This window comes from Rhinatrema bivittatum, chromosome 1, assembly GCF_901001135.1.
Source record: "Rhinatrema bivittatum chromosome 1, aRhiBiv1.1, whole genome shotgun sequence".
Lineage (NCBI taxonomy): Eukaryota > Metazoa > Chordata > Amphibia > Gymnophiona > Rhinatrematidae > Rhinatrema > Rhinatrema bivittatum.
Window position 1 is genome coordinate 424532156 of NC_042615.1, and position 21821 is coordinate 424553976.

General features: G+C 45.4%; 1 protein-coding gene across 3 annotated transcripts in view; it reads left to right on the forward strand.

Annotated features, from left to right (window-relative positions):
* TMOD1 (tropomodulin 1) overlaps positions 1 to 21821 on the forward strand; it is a 196022-nt gene that overhangs the window by 30753 nt on the left and 143448 nt on the right. For 2 of the 3 annotated variants that reach the window (XM_029603569.1, XM_029603550.1), the window contains one exon: positions 15832 to 15939. The exons of the other annotated variant lie outside the window; for it this stretch is intronic. The gene's annotated coding sequence lies outside the window, so the exon portion shown is untranslated. Of the gene's footprint in view, positions 1 to 15831; positions 15940 to 21821 lie in introns of those variants that run through there. 3 annotated transcript variants of the gene reach the window in all.

Below are 21821 nucleotides of genomic sequence, written 5' to 3' on the forward strand. Positions count from 1 at the left end.
CTGCTCAGCCACTGAGTGCCTCAGCCATGCGGATTCTGCTCAGTCACTGAGTGCCTCAGCCATGAGGATTCTGCTCAGTCACTGAGTGCCTCAGCCATGAGGATTCTGCTCAGCCATTGAGTGCCTCAGCCATGCGGATTCTGCTCAGTCACTGAGTGCCTCAGCCATGAGGATTCTGCTCAGTCACTGAGTGCCTCAGCCATGCAGATTCTGCTCAGCCATTGAGTGCCTCAGCCATGCGGATTCTGCTCAGTCACTGAGTGCCTCAGCTATGAGGATTCTGCTCAGCCATTGAGTGCCTCAGCCATGAGGATTCTGCTCAGCCATTGAGTGCCTCAGCCATGCGGATTCTGCTCAGTCACTGAGTGCCTCAGCCATGAGGATTCTGCTCAGTCACTGAGTGCCTCAGCCATGAGGATTCTGCTCAGCCATTGAGTGCCTCAGCCATGAGGATTCTGCTCAGTCACTGAGTGCCTCAGCCATGAGGATTCTGCTCAGCCATTGAGTGCCTCAGCCATGAGGATTCTGCTCAGTCACTGAGTGCCTCAGCCATGAGGATTCTGCTCAGCCATTGAGTGCCTCAGCCATGCGGATTCTGCTCAGTCACTGAGTGCCTCAGCCATGAGGATTCTGCTCAGTCACTGAGTGCCTCAGCCATGCGGATTCTGCTCAGTCACTGAGTGCCTCAGCTATGAGGATTCTGTTCAGCCATTGAGCGCCTCAGCCATGCGGATTCTGCTCAGTCACTGAGCGCCTCAGCTATGAGGATTCTGCTCAGCCATTGAGTGCCTCAGCCATGAGGATTCTGCTCAGCCATTGAGTGCCTCAGCCATGAGGATTCTGCTCAGTCACTGAGTGCCTCAGCCATGAGGATTCTGCTCAATGACTGAGTGCCTCAGCCATGAGGATTCTGCTCAGTCACTGAGTGCCTCAGCCATGAGGATTCTGCTCAGCCATTGAGTGCCTCAGCCATGCGGATTCTGCTCAGTCACTGAGTGCCTCAGCCATGAGGATTCTGCTCAGTCACTGAGTGCCTCAGCCATGCGGATTCTGCTCAGCCATTGAGTGCCTCAGCCATGAGGATTCTGCTCAGTCACTGAGTGCCTCAGCCATGAGGATTCTGCTAAGCCATTGAGTGCCTCAGCCATGAGGATTCTGCTCGGTCACTGAGTGCCTCAGCCATGAGGATTCTGCTAAGCCATTGAGTGCCTCAGCCATGAGGATTCTGCTCGGTCACTGAGTGCCTCAGCCATGAGGATTCTGCTCAGCCATTGAGTGCCTCAGCCATGAGGATTCTGCTCAGTCACTGAGTGCCTCAGCCATGAGGATTCTGCTCAGCCATTGAGTGCCTCAGCCATGAGGATTCTGCTCAGTCACTGAGTGCCTCAGCCATGAGGATTCTGCTCAATGACTGAGTGCCTCAGCCATGAGGATTCTGCTCAGTCACTGAGTGCCTCAGCCATGAGGATTCTGCTCAGTCACTGAGTGCCCTAGCCATGAGGATTCTGCTCGGTCACTGAGTGCCTCAGCCATGAGGATTCTGCTCGGTCACTGAGTGCCTCAGCCATGAGGATTCTGCTCAATGACTGAGTGCCTCAGCCATGAGGATTCTGCTCAGTCACTGAGTGCCTCAGCCATGAGGATTCTGCTCAGCCATTGAGTGCCTCAGCCATGAGGATTCTGCTCAGTCAATGAGTGCCTCAGCCATGAGGATTCTGCTCAGTCACTGAGTGCCTCAGCCATGAGGATTCTGCTCAATGACTGAGTGCCTCAGCCATGAGGATTCTGCTCAGTCACTGAGTGCCTCAGCCATGAGGATTCTGCTAAGCCATTGAGTGCCTCAGCCATGAGGATTCTGCTCAGTCACTGAGTGCCTCAGCCATGAGGATTCTGCTCGGCCACTGAGTGCCTCAGCCATGAGGATTCTGCTCGGTCACTGAGTGCCTCAGTCATGCGGATTCTGCTCGGTCACTGAGTGCCTCAGCCATGAGGATTCTGCTCGGTCACTGAGTGCCTCAGTCATGCGGATTCTGCTCGGTCACTGAGTGCCTCAGCCATGAGGATTCTGTTCGGTCACTGAGTGCCCTAGCCATGAGGATTCTGCTCGGTCACTGAGTGCCTCAGCCATGAGGATTCTGCTCGGCCATTGAGTGCCTCAGCCATGAGGATTCTGCTCGGTCACTGAGTGCCTCAGCCATGAGGATTCTGCTCAATGACTGAGTGCCTCAGCCATGAGGATTCTGCTCAGTCACTGAGTGCCTCAGCCATGAGGATTCTGCTCAGCCATTGAGTGCCTCAGCCATGAGGATTCTGCTCGGTCACTGAGTGCCCCAGCCATGAGGATTCTGCTCGGTCACTGAGTGCCTCAGCCATGAGGATTCTGCTCAGTCACTGAGTGCCTCAGCCATGAGGATTCTGCTCAATGACTGAGTGCCTCAGCCATGAGGATTCTGCTCAGTCACTGAGTGCCTCAGCCATGAGGATTCTGCTCAGCCACTGAGTGCCTCAGCCATGAGGATTCTGCTCAGTCACTGAGTGCCTCAGCCATGAGGATTCTGCTCAGTCACTGAGTGCCTCAGCCATGAGGATTCTGCTCAGCCATTGAGTGCCTCAGCCATGAGGATTCTGCTCAATGACTGAGTGCCTCAGCCATGAGGATTCTGCTCAGTCACTGAGTGCCTCAGCCATGAGGATTCTGCTCAGCCACTGAGTGCCTCAGCAATGAGGATTCTGCTCAGCCATTGAGTGCCTCAGCCATGAGGATTCTGCTCAGTCATTGAGTGCCTCAGCCATGAGGATTCTGCTCAGCCATTGAGTGCCTCAGCCATGCGGATTCTGCTCAGTCACTGAGTGCCTCAGCCATGCGGATTCTGCTCAGTCACTGAGTGCCTCAGCCATGAGGATTCTGCTCAGTCACTGAGTGCCTCAGCCATGAGGATTCTGCTCAGCCATTGAGTGCCTCAGCCATGAGGATTCTGCTCAATGACTGAGTGCCTCAGCCATGAGGATTCTGCTCAGTCACTGAGTGCCTCAGCCATGAGGATTCTGCTCAGTCACTGAGTGCCTCAGCCATGAGGATTCTGCTCAGCCACTGAGTGCCTCAGCAATGAGGATTCTGCTCAGCCATTGAGTGCCTCAGCCATGAGGATTCTGCTCAGTCATTGAGTGCCTCAGCCATGAGGATTCTGCTCAGCCATTGAGTGCCTCAGCCATGCGGATTCTGCTCAGTCACTGAGTGCCTCAGCCATGCGGATTCTGCTCAGTCACTGAGTGCCTCAGCCATGAGGATTCTGCTCAGTCACTGAGTGCCTCAGCCATGCGGATTCTGCTCAATGACTGAGTGCCTCAGCCATGAGGATTCTGCTCAGCCATTGAGTGCCTCAGCCATGAGGATTCTGCTCAGTCACTGAGTGCCTCAGCCATGAGGATTCTGCTCAGTCACTGAGTGCCTCAGCCATGAGGATTCTGCTCAGTCACTGAGTGCCTCAGCCATGAGGATTCTGCTCAGTCACTGAATGCCCTAGCCATGAGGATTCTGCTCGGTCACTGAGTGCCTCAGCCATGAGGATTCTGCTCGGTCACTGAGTGCCTCAGCCATGAGGATTCTGCTCAGCCATTGAGTGCCTCAGCCATGAGGATTCTGCTCGGTCACTGAGTGCCTCAGCCATGAGGATTCTGCTCAATGACTGAGTGCCTCAGCCATGAGGATTCTGCTCAGTCACTGAGTGCCTCAGCCATGAGGATTCTGCTCAGTCAATGAGTGCCTCAGCCATGAGGATTCTGCTCAATGACTGAGTGCCTCAGCCATGAGGATTCTGCTCAGTCACTGAGTGCCTCAGCCATGAGGATTCTGCTAAGCCATTGAGTGCCTCAGCCATGAGGATTCTGCTCAATGACTGAGTGCCTCAGCCATGAGGATTCTGCTCAGTCACTGAGTGCCTCAGCCATGAGGATTCTGCTAAGCCATTGAGTGCCTCAGCCATGAGGATTCTGCTCAGTCACTGAGTGCCTCAGCCATGAGGATTCTGCTCAGCCACTGAGTGCCTCAGCCATGAGGATTCTGCTCGGTCACTGAGTGCCTCAGCCATGCGGATTCTGCTCGGTCACTGAGTGCCTCAGCCATGAGGATTCTGCTCGGTCACTGAGTGCCTCAGTCATGCGGATTCTGCTCGGTCACTGAGTGCCTCAGCCATGAGGATTCTGTTCGGTCACTGAGTGCCCTAGCCATGAGGATTCTGCTCGGTCACTGAGTGCCTCAGCCATGAGGATTCTGCTCGGCCATTGAGTGCCTCAGCCATGAGGATTCTGCTCGGTCACTGAGTGCCTCAGCCATGAGGATTCTGCTCAATGACTGAGTGCCTCAGCCATGAGGATTCTGCTCAGTCACTGAGTGCCTCAGCCATGAGGATTCTGCTCAGCCATTGAGTGCCTCAGCCATGAGGATTCTGCTCGGTCACTGAGTGCCTCAGCCATGAGGATTCTGCTCGGTCACTGAGTGCCCCAGCCATGAGGATTCTGCTCGGTCACTGAGTGCCCCAGCCATGAGGATTCTGCTCGGTCACTGAGTGCCTCAGCCATGCGGATTCTGCTCGGTCACTGAGTGCCTCAGCCATGCGGATTCTGCTCAGTCACTGAGTGCCTCAGCCATGAGGATTCTGCTCAGCCATTGAGTGCCTCAGCCATGAGGATTCTGCTCAGTCACTGAGTGCCTCAGCCATGAGGATTCTGCTCAATGACTGAGTGCCTCAGCCATGAGGATTCTGCTCAGTCACTGAGTGCCTCAGCCATGAGGATTCTGCTCAGTCACTGAGTGCCCTAGCCATGAGGATTCTGCTCAGTCACTGAGTGCCCTAGCCATGAGGATTCTGCTCAGTCACTGAGTGCCTCAGCCATGAGGATTCTGCTCGGTCACTGAGTGCCTCAGCCATGAGGATTCTGCTCAGCCATTGAGTGCCTCAGCCATGAGGATTCTGCTCGGTCACTGAGTGCCTCAGCCATGAGGATTCTGCTCAATGACTGAGTGCCTCAGCCATGAGGATTCTGCTCAGTCACTGAGTGCCTCAGCCATGAGGATTCTGCTCAGCCACTGAGTGCCTCAGCCATGAGGATTCTGCTCAGTCACTGAGTGCCTCAGCCATGAGGATTCTGCTCAGCCATTGAGTGCCTCAGCCATGAGGATTCTGCTCAGTCACTGAGTGCCTCAGCCATGAGGATTCTGCTCAGCCATTGAGTGCCTCAGCCATGAGGATTCTGCTCAATGACTGAGTGCCTCAGCCATGAGGATTCTGCTCAGTCACTGAGTGCCTCAGCCATGAGGATTCTGCTCAGTCACTGAGTGCCTCAGCCATGAGGATTCTGCTCAGCCACTGAGTGCCTCAGCCATGAGGATTCTGCTCAGTCATTGAGTGCCTCAGCCATGAGGATTCTGCTCAGCCATTGAGTGCCTCAGCCATGCGGATTCTGCTCAGTCACTGAGTGCCTCAGCCATGAGGATTCTGCTCAGTCACTGAGTGCCTCAGCCATGAGGATTCTGCTCAGTCACTGAGTGCCTCAGCCATGCGGATTCTGCTCAGTCACTGAGTGCCTCAGCCATGAGGATTCTGCTCAGTCACTGAGTGCCTCAGCCATGCGGATTCTGCTCAATGACTGAGTGCCTCAGCCATGAGGATTCTGCTCAGTCACTGAGTGCCTCAGCCATGAGGATTCTGCTCAGTCACTGAGTGCCTCAGCCATGAGGATTCTGCTCAGTCACTGAGTGCCTCAGCCATGAGGATTCTGCTCAATATTTTTGTGAGTGATACTGCAGGCAGAAAGGGGGTTAATAGTAGGGAAATCGGAGCGGCCTCGGAGGGAACTTTCCTTCCGCGTCCCCCCACCTTCCCCTCCCTTCCCCTATCTAACCCACCCCCCAGCCCTACCTAAATCCCCCCCCCCTACCTTTGTTGGGCAAGTTACGCCTGCTTGAAGCAGGCGTAACTTGCCCGCGCTGCCCCGGCATCCCCAGCACATGCCGCAGTGCCGGGGGGCTCAGAACCGCCCTCCCGGCCTGCCCCCGAACCGTCACCACGCCCCCAGACACGCCCCCTCCTGCCCCTTTTAGGAAGCCCCGGGACTTACGCGCGTCCTGGGGCTTTGCGCGCACCGGTGGCCTATGCAAAATAGGTGCGCCGGCGCACTAGTAAATCCGGGAGGATTTGCGAGCACAGGGGTTTTAAAATCTACCCCTAAGTTTAGACCTGCTCTATGAGGCATCTAAACTTAGACATAAAATATGCGGCTAACTCCGAATACCAGTAGTTAGCCATATATATATGTCTAACTCATCCGCCCTGTACACACTCACTTTTTGTTTGTGAAACTTTCAGCCATATAAGGGACTATTCAGTAGGGCATATTCAGCAGCCGCTACTTAACAAAGTCCCGCTTACCTGGCTGAATAGTGCTGAATGCGCTTTGAATATCAAGCCAAAGGTATTCTTTATTTTACTTTTCAAGTAAAGAATTCCTAAAAAAAAACAAACAACCCCTTTTCTTCAAACTATTGTCCTTTATGTCTTCACTTTTTTCTTTCCAGAATCCTAGAGCAGGCAGTCTGTCAGCAGACTACTTTTTTCTTCATCTTTCTTTTCCATTCTTGCTTTAGGTCCTCCTCCTCCTTGTTCAGCATCTTCATACTTCACCCATTCTTATCTATTTAGGCTCTCAGCAGGGTTTGACACAGTTGGCCATAGCTTTCTTCTTACCAATCTCTCCTCACTGATTTTCTCTGATATTTCCTTTGTTTGACTTTCCTCTTCTCTCATTAATCGCTTCTCCTGTGCTCTGGTTAGTAGCTGTTATTGTGCACATTTTACATTCTCTGTTAGTGTCTTTTAAGGCTTTGTCCTGGGCCTATTTTTTACACCAGTTTTCTGGGTGCCTTGATCCCTTCCTTCAGGTGATCCTATCCCTCATTTACTCACAACACACATCTTTTTTCTTTTCTCTTCTCCCTTAGTCTCCTTGTAATCCATTTGTCTTTCTGCTGGATCTTCATGGATATGGTCACACTTTGTCGAATGCCTCCAAAAACGGAGATCCTATTTGTTCCTTCTCCATTTCTCCTCTTTCTGGCTTTCTCACAACAGACACTGTGTCCCTCTGTGACCTGATTCAGCCAGAAGTCTTGGGATCACCATTGATCCTTGGCTTTCTTTAAACACCCCCCATTTTCAACCTCTGCTTCAGCCTTCGTTTTGAACTTCACAACATTCACACAATCTAGTCCTCTGACTTTGGAAGCGTATCCTCATGTTCAGACTGTCTTCTCGCCCAGACTAATGTGCAAGTCTCCCTGGCCTGTCTCCTTTCCTTTCTTTGACTTCTTCAGCTCTCCGCTGCACAGATGTTTTTTCAGCTACATCACTATGGACATATTACGCTATTTCAATGCTCTCTGTTAAATACTGAGCTATTTTTAAACGTTTTGTTTTCACTTTCAGATGTGAGTATGGTCTCACGCCACCCGATCTTTCTGCTCATGTCTGTAGCTATAAGCCATTTTGTGCTTTCCGCTCTGACTCCTGCACGATTCTCTGTATCCCATGTACTGTATACAGACGGGCTCTTGCCCTGGGGCTTTCTTTTGCAAGCTCCATTTCATTGGAATAAACTCCCTCCAGATGTCAGAGGCTCTCTGTGGTAAAACATCCTGTTGACACTGAAAGCTCAACTCCTGAAATGAGCCTGGCCCAATACGGGACTCCTTCAGGTATTTCTCTCTGGCTCACTATTCTTTTTTTTTTTTTTTTTTACTGTAACTCGTATTAGCTCTTATTTTATATTTCTTGCTGTAAGTTATACCAAATCAAAATTGTAAAGAATTAGATACTTCCACGCGTGTAACTGAAGTATAAATGTAATTCAGCACTGATTTTCACACCCAAAAATTTAGTGGTTGAGTTGTTTTCAGAATAAGTGGTCCAGTGAAGGACCAATTAATAGATAAAAGTATAACCTGGATAACTGTCTGCGGCACAAAGTGGACATGTGGAGACCGCCAAAAACCTTGTTCCTAAGCACTTTTCTTTCCCCTTTATTTCATGGATGTAATTTGTCTACAGATTCTGTAGTTAATGTGCTGTACATTTCAGTGTCATTCTGGATATTCAGTGTATACATTTTTGGAGGTTATAATATTTTTATTGCACTCAGAATAAATGTATAGATGTATGTTAGCTTTTGAGAACTCGAAAGTCCTTCTAATCTACTGTATGTATACATTTTTTTTTTTGTTGTCTAGGAAAAGATATGATAAGTTCCAAAGTATGTGCTTTTTTTCTGGGCTCAGCATGGTGGTAAACAATGGTTTTCACTTTCTAATAGCCAGTCCCATATCCCTTTCTGACTGAAGGCTGCAGTGAGGTTGCGCAGTAAGAGTATATACTTCCCTTCCCTTCCCAGAGCTTAGGTGTGTCACTTCCATGCTACACCAAAGCCCTGCTACTCTTCTCAGCCAGGAAGCAAACCAGAGTGTACACTGTCACACTATATAGTGCTAAGGCCACCAAACATTTTGATCCATTATTGAGTATGCAGAGGAGGGACGAAAAGCTAGAGGTAGGAAAGAGCAAATATGCCTTATAATATACATGGACTAATCAGCTGGCAAGCAGCTAGAATTTTATATAGGTAGCCAGCACATATGTTGCCCAAGAAAGGAACCTTAGTAATCCTGAAAGTTTAAAGCACTAACCAGTTGTTATCCAAATTAAGGTATCTATTTGCTGATTTTCTTTTAATATTACTTCTGCTTTGTTTATTTCCACCAGGTTATCATATGTCTCCACTAGGGGGTACATATGACCAGTGAATAATAAGAAGGAGTATAGTGTATTAAATACAGACCCTGCTGGGTTTATAGAAGTAATCAAAGCAGAGGCTCAGAATATTCTTAAGATCTTTGCAGTGGATCCAAGGTTCAAGAAAGGAAAACTCTGAGTTTCTCTAGGAAGACAGTTCCTGCACTGTGGAATCCTTATCCGCAGAAATTCTAAGTGTGACGGAGAAGAGCACAGTACTGGGGGCATACTACCGCCCGCCTGGTCATGATGAGGAAACAGACTAAAATGCTAACAGAGATTAAACACACTAATAAAATAGGCAACACACTAATAATGGGAGATTTTAATTAATCAAGTATTGATTGGGTAAATGTCACCTCAGGACATTCTAAGGAAATAAAGTTCTTAATACCATAAATGAGTGCTTCATGCAGCCATGGAACTGACAAGAGGTGGAACTATTTTAGATCTAGTTTTCATTGGAATGCAGGGCCCGGTACATGGGGTAAAGGTAGTGAACTCACTTGGCAATAGTGATCATAATACAATTAAATGTACATAATCACCGGAGAGCAGATACTAAGTAAAACTACTGCAGTAGCATTTAACTTTCAAAAAGGAGGCTATGATAAAATGAAGAAATTAAAAAAAAAAAAAAAAACTACAAGAAATGGTTGCCAAGTTTAAAAGTTTGCATGAGATGTGAACATTGTTTAAAAAAATCCATGTTGGAAGCCCAGATAAAATGTATTTCGTGTATTAAAAAAGTCAGAAGAAGATTGCCAGCATGGTTTAATGATGAGGTGAAAAAAGCAATTAAATCTAAAAGGGCTTCTTTAAAAAAAAAAAAAAAAAAAAAAGGAAAACAGACCCAAAGAAAATAGGGAAAAGTTGTAAAGTGATAATAAGGCAAGCCAAGAGAGAATTTGAAAAGAATCTTGCCATAGAGGTAAAAACTACTAATAAAAATGTCAAGTATATTGTAAACCAAAAACTTGTGAAGGAGTCAGCTAGGCCACTAGATGACCAAAGGGTACAATGCTCAAGGAAGAACAAGGAAATGGCAGAAAATCTAAAATCCTTTGCTTTGTTCTGTATTGAGGGAGATATTGAGGAGTGAGGACAAACATTCTTGAATACTGATGATTCTGAGCAACTAAAATAGGGATTCTTCACCTGTTTGCAGCTGTGGCCCCTTTCTCACCCCAATCTCAAGTACAGCCCATGGACCGCCACCCCGTTTATATAATAAAAAGGATAACTTTTAAAGATCTCGGTGCTGCCCCATATGCATGTATGGGCACACAGATTTATTATAGTAACTTATAATCTGCATGAATCCGATTCAAGCAGATTATAAAATATGTATATATCTGCCCCATATGTTTCAGTATGTACAAATATTTGAACTGCATTGGAAGTGCATACTTTATCTATTTTATAAACATATACATGTATATTTTACTTGCCAAGAAAAACTTGCATGCATAAAACTCTGATTTACATATGAAAGTATATTTTAAAATGTGTGTGCAAATTTGAAATTGCTAATTTACTGATACCTCTACCAGTTCATCCAGTCTGTCTCCAGATCACCAAGATCCTTCTACTACACCCTGAACTCTCCCTTGGTTCACCCAGACCTGCCACCCAAAAATAGCACACAAACAAGTCTGATATCATTTGTGCTAGTTAATTAGCAGGTGTAAAACTGGGCAAATAAGTTGCCTAATGTATTTGTATAAAATTGCAATTTATGCACATACCTCTTGGCCCCATCCCGGAACATCCTAGACATTCAGGTAAATGTGCACATGAAGCTGAAAATACACGTGCATATCTGATGTTTATATAATAGCATGTAAGTGAATACAAACTATTTAACGCATGTATATGCTAATTTTATACATGTAACTCCTTTGAAAATTAGCTTATAAGACTCCAGTAAAATTGAAAAATAACTAAGTATTTGGAGTAGGTATTTTCAAAAATTTTATTCTGGCTCACCAGGAAGTAAATCAAATTCAGTTCGGCAAATAATTTGCATTAAAAAAAAAAAAATTGCGCAGAGCTCAATGAGATGGTTGCTGCTTCTTCAAAGCAAGCAGGACATGAAACCAAGGGCACGGAAGAGTTTTGCCCCTGGAAATCGGAGATTGCTATCTTTCTCTTGGAGAAACATGACAACCTCCAACCAAGGTTCCATGAGCAGAGTGAAAACTTGAGCTTTTTATTTATTTATTTTATTTATTATTTTTACTATACCGGCTTTCATGACATGGATCACATCAAACCGGTTTACATTTAACAAGTGTGCAAGATAAGAGATAACTCAAACAATTGTAACGAGCATTGTAAGGAGAGTGACAGTTACAATAAAACAGGGAAATAAATAACTGGGAGTTGGAGGTGAGAAGAGGGGGATTTAACTTACAGCAACTTATTTACAAGGTTACAAGATTATTTACAAGGTTACAAGATTGAATCCGATTAAATGTGATTTGTATAGTAAATGATAGTGTTAACAGTGTGAAAGTGATGGCAGCGAATGACAAAGTTTGTTATTCAAAACCATTTTTAATAGTGTGGTTGAGATGTCGGGTGTAGGTCTCAGTCAGGGCTTGGATAGTGTGGTTACGGTGTCTGGTGTAGGTCTCAGTCAGGGATTGGAAAGGCTTTTTTAAAAAGCCAGGTTTTCAGCCTTTTTCTAAATGTTGGAAGGCAGGGTTCTTGTCTCAGGTCCGCTGGGATAGAGTTCCATAATGGTGGACCTGCGGTTGAGAATGCTCTGGCACTGAGAGACTTATGATGAATGGTTTTTGCGTGAGGCACCTGGAGAGATTCTTTGTAGGATTCTCTGATGGGTCTGATGGATGTGTATTTTTTGAAGGGAATTTGTAAGTTGATCCGGGCTTGTTGGTGAATGACTTTGTAGATGGTGGTGATGGATTTGTATATGATTCTCTAATGGATTGGTAACCAGTGAAGGTCCTTGAGGATTGGGGTGATGTGGTCCCTTCTCCTAGAGTTCGTCAGGATTCTGGCAGCTGTATTCTGCACCATTTGAAAGAGCCAGTGAAGATCTGTGCCATACAAGAGGACGACATGCTCTGAGTCCATTTCCAGGCAGAGAATTTTGAAGAGGCGATGATTTGTGGCATGAGCTTACATGAAGTTTGTGGCCTGCATGGCACTGGACACGACATTCAAAATTTTGAGGCAAGCACCTGTTGATGCAGGATGCAACAAATAACAGCAATGTGAGCAGCTTCTGCTTTCACCAGGCCAACATATCCTAATTTGTTCCCAAGCAAGAAACTAAAAACATTCCTGTTCAACCAAGCCTACACAGAATAGATCCTCCCTTCCCTCTATTGCTCACACCCCCTAAGTGACCGCCCCTTTTCCTTATATTAAGGAATTTAATCACATTGTACATTGTTGTCTTCTTATTACCTCTTGTTGATTTCTTGTTGTTTAATCTATTTTCCTTACTGCCCTAGGTTAACCCCCTGCCCAGTTCGCCTTCCCTGTTGAAATGTATTTCTAAACCTTCTGTTAATATGTGAACCGGTATGATGTCCCCACTAATACCGGTATATAAAAGTTTCTAAATAAATAAATAAAGCAGTGATGGCACTCCATCAGCTCAAATCATCCCCAGCTTCTTGCTCCAGTCAGCAGAATCTTGATTTGAAAAGCATTTCTGGACATCCTCTGCCTTTGTGATTGCTACAAGTGGTTTGCAGAAAAGGAATTCATCATTGATTGAACAACTGTCCACATATTGCACAAAAACCAGCAGCTGAGTGCACTGAACCACATCAATGGTTTCATCCAACCGCATGCTGAATAAGAGAGGGTGTAACACTGTTGACGGAAGTGGTCCCTTGTGGCTGCAGTGTGGTTGGTGCCACCTAGTGAGTGAGCTCGCTAGGCCCACGCCAGCAGCTAGTCCTGCCTATGGAGAAGCCCGTAGGTGGGACCAGCTGGAGCTTCACCTATACCAGCTGCCTCAACCTACGGTTGAGCCCTTGGGTTCTGGCTGCCGGCAGGACTTAGTGGGTCCTTAGGACTATGCTGAGTGGGAGTCCTATCTGAGCAAGGGTCTTGGCAGGCAGCAGACAGTAGAACAGGTAAAAGGCCAGAGGTCAGGGGCAGGCAGCAGAACAGGTAACAAGCCAGAGGTTGGGGCAGACAGCAGACAACAAAAGGTCAGGGGCCAGGGTCAGCATCCAGGTAGTCAGTCCAAGACAAACAAGATAGACAAAGCCAACAAGACAAGCAAGAAAAGAAACAAGCAGGGCTAGGAACAAGGACAGACAGGCAAGGAACCGGACAAGGAACAAAGCACAGAGGAGATAGGACAATACAGGGAATCTGGACAAGGAACACAGAACAAAGCACCAGGCAAGATCAAGACAAGGAAAGCATCTCTCACTGGAGCACAAGGGCACCAGGAGACCTGTTGCTGAGGCGCTGGCTGGTTGCAAAGGGCTTCCTTATATACTGAGGGGGATGTGATGTCATCATCCGTATAATTGTTTATTGTTATATTTGTTTAATTGTGTTAATTGTTCTATTTAAAGCCTTTAGGCATAAAACCCAGAGATATTTACTGCTTAATTGTTCTATGGAGTGTTCTGATTAACTGTTCCATGTAAAGTCTTGGGCATTTAATTTAAGGCCTTTGGTGTTTTTTTCTGTTCCATGTAAACCGGATTGATTTGTATTTATTACAAGAACTTCGGTATATAAAAATTCAAAATAAATAAATCAGCCAGCGCTGGCTAGGGGACCTATAAGAGGAAGTCCAGAGCCGTAGGTTGTTCTATCCCGGGTCCTTATAACACCATGCTGCTGGCGGCTATGCTGGGGTTGCTTCGGATCAGAGATGAGGGGCTTAACGGAGGGCTGGCTTTCAATTCCTCCATCACTTATTGAAGAATATCTGAAGATATCTTGAATTCATAAGTGGTCAGCTGTATTTTTTCAATTTTTTTCAGTGCTGTTTGCCACACAGCAGTTCATTTCCAAAATAATTGGCTTGATCAAGGTTACTCCAATTGTGTGTGGCTTCTTGTTTTGGGCAATCAAGGGAGCCACTTTGTAAGCCACCTGCTTCCAAAGCAGGTTTTTGACTTGGAGAAAACCCAGGTTTAGCTAACATGCCAGATGGATCAAATTGAGTTGCTTGAAAGTATCCAACCTATCTTCAACCTTTTCAGGGTGAATCTTTTTCCAGATGTTCTCATAGTTTTGCCAGCTCCATGCTCTGATCGCTACAAAGAACTTTCACACACAGAAAGCACTAAGGTTTCCGAGTTCTATCACAGTCAGTAGTGAAGGTAAATCCAAATGTGTTGTATCTCTCAGCATATTTGTTTTTATTTTTTTTGCTGGATATGTTAACATGTTGAACAACTAATTTATTCAAGGATATAATTTAGTTTAATTATACCTTTGCTGCTGAGATTCATTGGTGCTGAGATCTCAGGTATTTTGTAGTTTGTAGGTATGAGAGCATTTATAGAGAAGCTCTGTGAACTAAGGTGAGCAAGAGGGATATGGTCAGAGCAAATAGGAACAGAGTAGAGTAGGAAGACCCAGCATTGGTTGTGGCTAGTGTTGCTTGTGTAGGAAAGGAGAAAATAGGGCCAGGTAGTTGAGAGAGATTCCACTAGGTAGCAAAGGTTAAAATTCAAGAAAAATAAAGAAACTCCCCATAAAAACATCATTTGATTAGAAATTATATTTTTATGGGGAGCTACTTTTAATTATATTTAATTTTCCATGGCACTCCTAGACCCCAGGGGTGGCGAACTCTAGTCCTCGAATGCCACAAACAGGCCAGAGTTTCAGGATATCCACACTGAATATGCATGAAATAGATTTGCATACAATAGAGGCAGTGCATGCAAATCTTTCTCATGCATATTCATTGTGGATATCCTGAAAACCTGGCCTGTTTGTGACACTCGAGGACTGGAGTTCGCCATCCCTGCTCTAGACCTACCCCATGGATTTCCATTTAATAAACCCTGGTCCAGCTGATTTAACACTAAGGAATGAATTGGTGTCTGAATGTCTTTCTTTCTTATTTTTGTTAAACAAAGGACATAATTGGCATAACTGCCAAAGATAAAAGAAGGTAGTACAAACAGTTGAAGAGGTTCAACTTGATCCCCCAGGAAGAGATTACATCCTTAGGAACAGTGTTTATCTCTAAAATAAAAGGCAGAGTTGTTACTGGTATTTGTTCTGCTAATCTAGAGAGTCTTTGACTTTTGGGGGATTAAGCTTGTTTATATGATTTAAGACCGATAACCTACTCCATCTAAACAGTGATTGAAGCTGGTTAGGTCACTGGTTTGCAATGAATCCACACAGGCCAGCAAAATACAAACATCTGATCCCAAAGCCTTGAATTAAAATGCTAATGGTGCCAAAGAAAGATTGGATAAAATAAGGCCAGAAATGAATCTTTGCGAGCACCATACTGGAGGGATGACCAGTGGAGGGTGGAGTTTAAGATAGGTGGGGAATAATCTTGTTCCAGTTTAGCGTTCACCATAGTTTAGAGATGTGGAAGGAAGCCCAGTTCTTGGGGGGGGGGGGGGGGGGTGTTTTTTTTTTACCCATATAACTAAGGATCCATGGGAGAGGAAAATGAACTTATCTGAAGAAGTTTAAGCCCTAGTCCTCGTACTTTATTAAATGCAGAAAATGTTCTCATGGAAATTGGGGAAAAGGATATTTGAGAGGACCACCAGAGACTAACACAGAGTCTTCACTAAGTGGGGGGGCCTAGCAAACTCTTTTTGGATGTCCAAGATTTTGTCATCAAAATGGGAAGCAAATGTTTCTGCCATGAGATTGTTTCCATCATTGGCATTAGGAATAATCTTCCTTTTTCCAAGCTTAGAAACTAATTTAAAAAATTGTCTAAGATGATTTTCCAGCAGTCTCAGTGTGTGTGTGTATGAGTAGTAATCTTTAATCCCTAAAGATCTCCTTTTATATACCTCTCTATTAGCTTCTCCAGAGACTGGACTCGTTCTCTGAGAGCCAGGAGCTTTTGGCACCGGGTGCAGGCAATACAACCTCTCACCAACAGGTAAATACAAAAGTAAAGGTTAACAAATAAAAAGGAAAGCATATACAGGGTGTTTCAAAACAATGGACCCAATTTCCAAAGCAATATATTTCATAGGGATGTGCATTCGTTTTGGACAAATTAGACAATTTCAACGAATTGTCTAATTCGTCCTGGTTTGGAGGACCCGACAAACGATAGTAATTTTTCCAAAATTTCAGAAAAATTTGTTTTTCAGGTTAGTGCGCGCTAACTTTAAAATGTTTGTGCACGCTAACAGAAGTTAGCGTGCACTAACCCGAAAATCTGGGTCCCTCCCCCAAAAAAAGCCCGAACCACGGGAAAAATGAAATTTCCCATGGCGGGCCGAAAATGAAGCCCGGAACGAATGTACTTACCACTGCACATCTCTAATATTTCACGATGGGTCCATCTTTTTTAGGCACCTTGTGTATGTCAGGTGATACTTTTTTATTGGACTAACCTAATGCATTTCTTGACTAGTTTTCAAGAGCCAAAACTCTATTCTTCAGGTCACAATTGGAATGAGCAAAAGATGACATTTACCAGGAAATATACAGCACTGTGGCTGCCTTAAGTGAGCCATGAAAGGCATTCCAGGGAAACGATGAAGGAGAAAGGGTGCGTGTTTATTGGGGATGGGTGTTGATTGATGATCAGAAAATGACATGTAGATAATCATACTTGTGGCACCCGGTGCAAAAGACTAGCCAGCCCCCATCAACCAGCGTGTCGCCAAGCACATGCAGGTGTGTCACCACACTTCCCAGTCCCCCCGCTGGCCCAGCTGTTCCCCCTGCCCCAGTGAGATGCGAACGCTTCCTCTGTCCGGGCTTAAAATGCCGATAGCCTGGGCGGAATGCAGCAGGAGAGCTGGAAGAAGCACTCAGCGGTACTAGCGGCAGGGTCTCTTCTACCCACTCCTCCACCCCCCCCACGGTCAGGAAGAGGAAGTGGTGAGCAGCATCAGCCTGAAGGAGAAGAGCAGCACAGCTCGGCGCAAAAAGAGGAGCAATGTCATCCCCCATGGCCGATGGGACTCCTTTCTCGAGGCTGCGAGTGGTGGAAGAGGAGGCGGAGGCTGTTACTGCTGCTAGTTGCTCTTCAGTGGGGGGAGAAAATGTGTAAGTGTGTGATTAAGAGCCTGTGTGTATAAGAGTGAAAGAGAGAGATCATATGCGTCTGTGTGTGATTGAGAGACTGTGTGCAACTGAAAGGAGAAAGTTGCAAGCAACCCCACCCCCCCAATTCACAACAATCTCAAGGCACCTGGAAATCAAACATTTCCAGTTCTATTTCCAGGTAGGGAGAGCAGAGCATTTTTATTTTTATCATTTTTTTTTGTTAATGTAGTTTTATTAAAGACAGATAGAGGTACAATAAATGCATCTGTATGTATCACAAAGAAAAACGTTTACAGTTGTACCCTAATAGACAAATGTACCATCCCAGTGAGGATCATTTATTTTCACACGTTTAACCCTGACAGGCCCCCCAGCCCCCCACTCCCAGGTACTAGGTTAGGTCCATAAGAATTTAATGCAATCCTGTGAAGATCAATCACAGAGACAGTCCTCAGCTAGAAACTTTCAAAAGTAAGTTCCTGGAGTTTGGTGGCAGCGCCTGAATATATGAGTGCCACGTCTGCTGGAAGCGTGGCTTTTGTTGAGGTGTGTTCCGGGATGCCATTTCATCCATTAACATCATTTTATGAAGATGGTTGCACCATGCCCAATATGTAGGGGGTTCCGGACTCCGCCAAGGTAGCAATATTAACTTTTTCCCCACGTAGCATTTGTGTCTGCTGTTTTGAAATATTTTATTGGTGTCTGGAAATTTTTGATACGAGTTTTTAATTATTGGATATCCCATTCATCAGCTGTTTTGAAATCTGTTCTTTTTGTTAGTATGGTTTTATATTTCTTGCTTTGTTTTATGAGGACTGGTGATGTTTCTCTCTTTCTTTTGTTGTACTGCATACAGAGACTCTGGCTTGTTTTTGTCTGCATGCTTCTAGTTATGCTTTATGGTCTCTCTATTCTTTGTTAGGTGAGGGTCTGCACGTGTGACTGAGGTGACATTTTCTGCTGGCGTGTAGTTTCTGTGTAGGGCTCTATAGCAGCCTGGCTTAAGTCCGTTTTCCTAATAGGAGGAGTATTGGTGTCTTAAGGCCTGGTGTAATATTTTCAGTGTTGTCTTTTCTTAAATAAGGTGGTTACTGTTTGAGTGCTGGAAGTTGGTGCTGTTCTGTTTACTATTTATGAAATTTCTGTTCAGAAAGAGTACTTATTTTTCCCTTATGTCATTCTTAACAATAAAAGTAATATTGGGCTTTTTTTATTTTTGCTGTGGATTATAACAAGCAGTGTGTCGCACATGAACGTTGTCTGTCAGGTGTATCATGATGGGAAAAAGGTTGAGAACCACTGGTTTAAGGAGTAAGTATGCTTAATCAGATTTAGTGTTTTGTGTTGCTTTGTTAAAGATCTGCTGTAATAGGACTAAAATCAGTAAAGGACTAAAATCATATGTTGATATAAATCCTTAATTCATTCTTAATGTAAAAAAAGTCCTCTTTATTGGGTTAATTGTCTCTATATATAAAATGTGTGTTGTGAACATGCTCGCAACGAGCGCGGGCAGGCCCCCTACCTGCCACGGCCAGACGGGCCGCTGCCGCTGCTTCCTCCGCAGCAATCATGCTCCTCCCCGGCCGCCTCCTGCCCTGTGAGGCAAGGCTGAGCAGCCGGGACACTTCCCACGCGGTCTGAACTGCCGCTGCCACTCCTGCTCTCCCTGACATGCCTGGAGCCCTCCTGAGATCCTCGGGCTGCAAGGGAGTCGTCCTTGCCGCAGCCAGGGCCTTTACCTGGCAGGGAAAGCCGTCCCTGCCGGTGCCTGCAGCCTACCTTCCATCTTCGCGGCATGGAGCCGCTCTTCTTGGGCCCTCCACGTGGCAAGGATACCATAAGAACATAAGAAAATGCCATACTGGGTCAGACCAAGGGTCCATCAAGCCCAGCATCCTGTTTCCAACAGTGGCCAATCCAGGCCATAAGAACCTGGCAAGTACCCAAAATCTAAGTCTATTCCATGTAACCATTGCTAATGGCAGTGGCTATTCTCTAAGTGAACTTAATAGCAGGTAATGGACTTCTCCTCCAAGAACTTATCCAATCCTTTTTTAAACACAGCTATACTAACTGCACGAACCACATTCTCTGGCAACAAATTCCAGAGTTTAATTGTGCTTTGAGTAAAAAAGAACTTTCTCCGATTAGTTTTAAATGTGCCCCATGCTAACTTCATGGAGTGTCCCCTAGTCTTTCTACTATCCGAAAGAGTAAATAACCGATTCACATCTACCCGTTCTAGACCTCTCATGATTTTAAACACCTCTATCATATCCCCCCTCAGTCGTCTCTTCTCCAAGCTGAAAAGTCCTAACCTCTTTAGTCTTTCCTCATAGGGGAGTTGTTCCATTCCCCTTATCATTTTGGTAGCCCTTCTCTGTACCTTCTCCATCGCAATTATATCTTTTTTGAGATGCGGCGACCAGAATTGTACACAGTATTCAAGGTGCGGTCTCACCATGGAGCAATACAAAGGCATTATGACATTTTCCGTTTTATTCATCATTCCTTTTCTAATAATTCCCAACATTCTGTTTGCTTTTTTGACTGCCGCAGCACACTGAACCGACGATTTCAATGTGTTATCCACTATGACACCTAGATCTCTTTCTTGGGTTGTAGCACCTAATATGGAACCCAACATCGTGTAATTATAGCATGGGTTATTTTTCCCTATATGCATCACCTTGCACTTATCCACATTAAATTTCATCTGCCATTTGGATGCCCAATTTTCCAGTCTCACAAGGTCTTCCTGCAATTTATCACAATCTGCTTGTGATTTAACTACTCTGAACAATTTTGTGTCATCTGCAAATTTGATTATCTCACTCGTCGTATTTCTTTCCAGATCATTTATAAATATATTGAACAGTAAGGGTCCCAATACAGATCCCTGAGGCACTCCACTGTCCACTCCCTTCCACTGAGAAAATTGCCCATTTAATCCTACTCTCTGTTTCCTGTCTTTTAGCCAGTTTGCAATCCACGAAAGGACATCGCCACCTATCCCATGACTTTTTACTTTTCCTAGAAGCCTCTCATGAGGAACTTTGTCAAACGCCTTCTGAAAATCCAATTATACTATATCTACCGGTTCACCTTTATCCACATGTTTATTAACTCCTTCAAAAAAGTGAAGCAGATTTGTGAGGCAAGACTTGCCCTGGGTAAAGCCATGCTGACTTTGTTCCATTAAACCATGTCTTTCTATATGTTCTGTGATTTTGATGTTTAGAACACTTTCCACTATTTTTCCTGGCACTGAAGTCAGGCTAACCGGTCTGTAGTTTCCCGGATCGCCCCTGGAGCCCTTTTTAAATATTGGGGTTACATTTGCTATCCTCCAGTCTTCAGGTACAATGGATGATTTTAATGATAAGTTACAAATTTTTACTAATAGGTCTGAAATTTCATTTTTTAGTTCCTTCAGAACTCTGGGGTGTATACCATCCAGTCCAGGTGATTTACTACTCTTCAGTTTGTCAATCAGGCCTACCACATCTTCTAGGTTCACCGTGATTTGATTCAGTCCATCTGAATCATTACCCATGAAAACCTTCTCCATTACGGGTACCTCCCCAACATCCTCTTCAGTAAACACCGAAGCAAAGAAATCATTTAATCTTTCCGCGATGGCCTTATCTTCTCTAAGTGCCCCTTTAACCCCTCGATCATCTAACGGTCCAACTGACTCCCTCACAGGCTTTCTGCTTCGGATATATTTAAAAAAGTTTTTACTGTGAGTTTTTGCCTCTACAGCCAACTTCTTTTCAAATTCTCTCTTAGCCTGTCTTATCAATGTCTTACATTTAACTTTCCAATGTTTATGCTTTATCCTATTTTCTTCTGTTGGATCCTTCTTCCAATTTTTGAATGAAGATCTTTTGGCTAAAATAGCTTCTTTCACCTCCCCTTTTAACCATGCCGGTAATCATTTTGCCTTCTTTCCACCTTTCTTAATGTGTGGAATACATCTGGACTGTGCTTCTAGAATGGTATTTTTTTAACAATGACCACGCCTCTTGGACATTTTTTACTTTTGTAGCTGCTCCTTTCAGTTTTTTTCTAACAATTTTTCTCATTTTATCAAAGTTTCCCTTTTGAAAGTTTAGCACGAGAGCCTTGGATTTGCACACTGTTCCTTTTCCAGTCATTATGTCTGCTCTCCTCCTGCCTTCTCCTAGGCATGGGCGCGCGCCTCTCCTCTTCATTTAAAGGGCCAGCGGCGGGAAAAGGTCCCGTGGCCCCCTTCAGTGATGTCATCACCCTGCCTTGCTTCAGCCGAATAAAAGGGGCCCTGTGTCAATCCAGCTTTGCCTTCGCAAGCAGTTTAGATGATCCTGGATGTTCCTGTCCTTCACCCCAGAAGTCTTCTGTTCCATCGCTTCTTCAAGGTCCTGTGTTCTTCGTTAGAGCTCCTTGTCTAGTCCTGGTGTCCATGTTCCAGTCCAGATGTCCGCCTTCTGTTCCTGATGTCCATAGTCAGTCTTGTCTGTCTTCCAGTTCCTGATATCCATGATCCAGTCCAGATGTTCATCTTCTGTTCCTGAAGTCCATGATCCAGTCCAGATGTCCATCCTCCGTTCCTAATATCCTGAACCCCAGGTTCCTCGTCGCCACCTTTCCTGGCGTGCCATGTCGTGGTCCGCGACCAGCCCCGCGGGCGGGCTGAATAGGGCGCCTCGTGGTACATTGCCTTCCTCACTACCGCAGCTCAAGCCTCCGGGAGACTTCCACCTGAATCCT